The sequence below is a fragment of the Etheostoma spectabile genome, chromosome 19, assembly GCF_008692095.1.
Source record: "Etheostoma spectabile isolate EspeVRDwgs_2016 chromosome 19, UIUC_Espe_1.0, whole genome shotgun sequence".
NCBI classification, from domain to species: Eukaryota; Metazoa; Chordata; class Actinopteri; order Perciformes; family Percidae; genus Etheostoma; species Etheostoma spectabile.
In genome coordinates this window covers 4,909,011-4,914,086 of record NC_045751.1, presented here as the reverse complement: position 1 = coordinate 4,914,086, position 5,076 = coordinate 4,909,011, and the positions used below count along the sequence as shown (strand labels likewise).

General features: G+C 39.4%; 1 long non-coding RNA gene across 1 annotated transcript in view; it reads left to right on the top strand.

Moving 5' to 3' along the window:
- The first annotated feature begins 315 nt into the window (after positions 1-315).
- The window catches only part of LOC116707391 (uncharacterized), a 13,284-nt gene continuing 8,523 nt past the window's right edge, over positions 316-5,076 (top strand). Inside the window, exons 1-2 of the long non-coding RNA XR_004336502.1 lie at positions 316-325; positions 3,278-3,284. This is a non-coding gene — a long non-coding RNA (uncharacterized LOC116707391). The remainder of the gene's footprint in view (positions 326-3,277; positions 3,285-5,076) is intronic.

The following is a 5,076-nucleotide window of genomic DNA, read 5'->3' as shown; positions in this document are numbered from 1 at the left end:
GGAAAGGTTGATGAAATGAAGCATACAGCAGGAGCAGCTTGTTTGTATCCACAACAGAGAACTACTGTACCTCATACTACTTTTCTACTATTGGAGGTGACAAGCTCCACTAGAGCAGTTAGAGTAATGACACTTCAGTAGTGTAAAAGCAAGATGCAGACCATCCAAAGCCCATAAATGTATTCTCCAGTCTGAAAGAACCTTGAAAGACTTGCTTTATGACTTCCTCAGTTATCTGAAGGAATAACAGGATAAAGAAGTTTGGCCCCTGACTAAATTACCTTAATTACCATTTTGATGAATTACCTCTGCCTTTGTACATTTAGTTCCTCTCATCCTCTTCAGTCAGTTGCATTACAAAAGGTGATTTTTCTGTCCTTGCCTACATACATCAAGAAGCACTTATTTTATTTATTTTTTACATACTTAATTCAACTGTTTTATTTTTCTAGGGAATCAACAAGTGTCGAGGTTGAGATTGTACACACTACCAAGAGCAATTTGGTTTAAGTTGCATTGAAAGACTTATCCAAGGACTTTTAGCCCTAAAGCCCAATTTATAAAGTTTATTTTCATTTGGACTGACACTTCCAAGAGTTTGACTCAACAAGTACTTGCTGCTTAAATAATTCTGAATTTTAACAGTAGGGTTGTCACTTGGCCGCAACAATATTATTGTGATTTATGAAGGCCAAAGAGTAAACAATACAAATATACAAGAATTAAATTGTCAATCGAGACACTTCTTCTTCAGTCTGTGTCTAAAAACTGTGACTGAAAGTCAGCTTCTGCAGTCCAATCGATTAGTTTGATACAGCCTTTGTTTAACTGTCAGATCATCTGCATCAACAGGTCATTTACAAGTTAAAACTATCAATTACAATAAATCAACCGGATCTGCCACACTGCAATAGTAGACAGTGCTATAAAGTAAACAGGCTCAAGGATTTTGTATAGGAATTTGGTATTATGAACGAGAAAGATTTTATTTAACTTGTACAGTGCCCGTTCAAAATGTGCCTGTTGGGAACGGGCTGATTGCTTGGCCTGTGGTATTGCCGCTTGTAGAATTCATTTGTGCGTGCGTACGTGCATTTTTTTGCGTCATCAATACAAAATTGAATCTAATTGGATGGGAATATACACAGACTTCTCACAAAATCACACTTGAATTCGTATCTTGCAACTCGTCAGAATCTTATTAACCTGGTGTCCCAGTCTCTGTCACAATAAATGAGCTATATGTTTTAGGCCTATTGGCAGACAGCCATTTAAAATATAGCCAATGACATATAAAGAATAAAGAGCCTTTTCTCCATGTCCACTGTAGTTTGTCAGCGTGCTCTCTAGTAACATCTGTCTGGTCCAGGTAGCTTTGTCAGTCGCAAGGCTACTTTTACTTTTATACTTTAAGTAAATTTCCAAGCCTGTACTTTATTACTTTTACTTGAGTAAAAAAGTTAAATCAATACTTCTACTTTTACCGGAGTATTTTTTAACACAATTATCTGTACTTCTACTTGAGTACAGGAAGTGAGTACATATATAGTGAGCGTGAAATATTAATATAGATGACATTTCCCATTATCTTTTTTTTTTTAATGACAGATGAACACTTAAAAAATAAAACAAAAACAGGACTGGCTGGAACACAATATTTTCCTGCCTCCCCTTTATTCTCCTCCCTCTCTTACCTTCTCATCTCTTTGAATATGCTGTTCTCTCTTGTTTCACACTGTTCTGACCTGTAGTCCTTCATGAGTACATTAACACAGATGAATAGCCCTGCCTGTACAACCATAATTGGAGCAGAAAATTTCATCTGCTAATGTGTTTGGCTAGGTACTCACTGTGCACATACACCACCTCCCAAACCGTCGACACACAGGTTTATGAAAAGGAGCACAGTATGAATCACATTTCAGTGCTTCTAGGCTGAAGAGCCTCTGCACTTAACAGCACTTCAGCTTCCCTCTCGCTGCTGCTGATGTGAATTGTTGCCTTAACAACAAGGGCTTACATGCAGGTATTGTATATTTCTGATACTTTGTGGAGCACTTTTATAATCTAGTAAACTCGCAAGTAAACAACTCTACTTCACCAGTACATAAGGGTAAAAAAAACAACAGCACACACTCAAAATCCTCTCAGCAGTTTTTTCTCTGTTTGGTTGCAAGGAGGGCCTCACGTCACATTGCCATGTTGTGATGAAGTAGGCTCTGGTTGTGATGAGCAACTGATCTACAACACACATACTGTAATTGTTTATACCATTTAAATAGTCAATTTTACCAGTAGTACATTCAAATTAGTGCATGTTCAAAAGTTAGTCTGTATGTATACATTTTCTGTGGAGGAAATTTAAAAAAGGTAACACCAAGAGAGGAAAGTGAAAGTTTTTTCCTGCAGTTGACTACCACTACTGGTAATTCATTAAGTGAAATCTATTTAAATGGGAATAAACTAAACCAAAGTTGTTTTTTTAGCAGTAAAGGATGGCTCCTATTGATTTTTAATGTTAGTAATGACTTTTCCTTACTCAGATAAACATATTAAATTGCAGGGAATAAGCTGTCATGTGAACAGTTTTCTTGTGGTAAAGTTGTAACGTGATGTTTTCAGCGCTGTACAAAATGAAGCACACGTTTCTAAGTGAAAACAGAGGTTCGTTGAACCTTCTGCTGCATGCTAAATTTCATCTTCCATTTAGCCTTTTGTGCATGTTTTAGTATTCGCAGCATTTCTATATTCGGAGCACTGCTCCTTATTGTTCCTTAATGCATTTTGTTCATTGGGTCCACTGTAATAATAATACCCATTTAATGATGTAAAAAAGTTGACTCAATTGAAATGCACTGTGGTGTTACATCCCTCTGATACATGTAATTATACCCCTACTGTTCCTCTCAGCAGCTCCTAAAATTACATTAAGGACAGTGGGTCGTGGCTCACCATGAATCGGTGTATTAATGGCTGATTGACGCTTGGTGTCGAGCAAATGAGGTCTAGTAAGCTGGGTGATGCTGTTGCAAAGACCTGAGGCTCGCTGTAATTGGAAATGACACGGTAGATGCTGTTGCAGAGAGGGTCATCTGTCTACACACACACACACACACACACACACACACACACACACACACACACACACACACACACACACATTCTCTCTCCTTCTCATGTCACAGTGTCACACACACACATACTTTCTCATAGGACACCTCTTTCCCTCTTTCTTTTTTCTGATTCACTCGCGACCCGGTTGTAATTAGTGGCATAGGGTACTGGTCACACATAATGCCGCTAATTGGACTGACAGGCACCATTACCCAGAGCTAATCACCATTCTCTGGGTAACGAGGCGTCCAGGCCCTCTGACCACTAGCTGCTAGCAGGATCCATATCACAATGCCAGAGCTCAGAGAGTCCTGCTACACCAATTAACCAGCTAAACTCACTGACTCACATAGTCCGCTTTACCACATTTGTAGGTGGTGCTTTTGAATTGGGTATCCTAAGAATCTTTAAGTAAGACACTAACCACATCCCTACGTCTAACATTTAACAGACTCTGTATTCGCAGGGCTGTAATGGGGATTGTTGTCCCCCATTTAACTTTGTGATGCTAACAGGAGCCTTCTGTTTCCTTCTGTTAGTCAACTGCACCAGGCTGCTTCTGTGAGTCGCCCAATGATGTCCTCCTGGTGTTCTGATCTAATTCTTTTGTGGCTGGTTTTTCTTACCTCAGTGTGACTAGAGTCTCATCATCCTTCCTCTGACATGATGAGGCCTTTAAGAGCCTTACGTATAAATAAATGCATCTGGCTCATCAGAGCCTCCAGACGAGCCAACTTGAGTGCGGCAGCCTTTGAATGAGAGAGAGAGGGGAGGGGGGAGGATTGCTGTCTGGAGTGAAGGCAGTAACCTGAATATGGCTGAACAGGAACAGAGAGAAGTTTTTTACAGCCTTCCACATCAGGAGGCTTTCATTTTCGTGCCCATTAAACATGACCTGACTTTAATTGCATTCGCAAGCCTCTCGACCAGACCTCATTTCAAATTAGGGTTTTGTAGCCCTTTTCCACAATGCTTGGTTTAGCTTGGGCTGTCTTCTAACATTCAGAACACGACACAATGTTAAAAAAAAAACACAGCACATTTAACATTTAGAAAATGTACTAATCCAAACTGGTTTTTTTTACTAAATCTTCTAATCCAACCTGAACCATGTCATCTATATACGACAAAGACACTTTTAAATGTAAAGGACTCATGCCGTCTCTGTGAAAGTTTCACTCCCGATCTAACCTGGCCCAGCAAGATGTTAAAGAGAAACATCAACAACAACAACAAAAACAACAACGGATGTGCTAGCAACAAGTCACGGAGAAGGCCTAGAGGTGGTCAGAAACAGGCTGAGGAACAGGGCACACTGCACACCATTGCCCAGCATCCTGCTAGCTAACACCCAGTCAGTAGAAAACCCTGGATCACCCTTCAAGAATGAAGTTCTATCCTCAGGCTGTCCGTCTCCTCAAAGAGAACTATGGTTAGCCCCCCACCCACCACCTAATTTTATATTACTAGTTTTATCAATGTTATTGTTTTTTTGTTTTTATTGAGACGGTATAGGGACACAATGAATTTCACTGCAGATTAGATTATTATATTATATTAGATTTTGACATGAGAGGGGTATTAATCTTTCGCTCAGCAAAGAAGTGAATATGCGTTTTTTCCCAAAGTGACTTACCTTTTAATGTCAGTAGGTTAATGTCAGTTGCATCAATAATACTTAGAATGGTTTAATTACTTTTCCATTATGTTAAAGAAGAGCACATTGCCTCTGCTCTGCTTCTCCTCCATCACTACCTCATCACTACCTGGCCAGTATGGACAGGAGGACTGATTACAGCAACCAATAACCCTGTCAACAAACATATGGGCATGTAAGAATTTAATTTAATTGAATGACAGACTTGGAAGAAAAAAAAGTCTCTGTCTGTCTATCCAATTTACTAAACACCTGTGTCTATAACAACCACTTTGTCACTCGTGTGTGTGTGTGTGTGTGTGTGT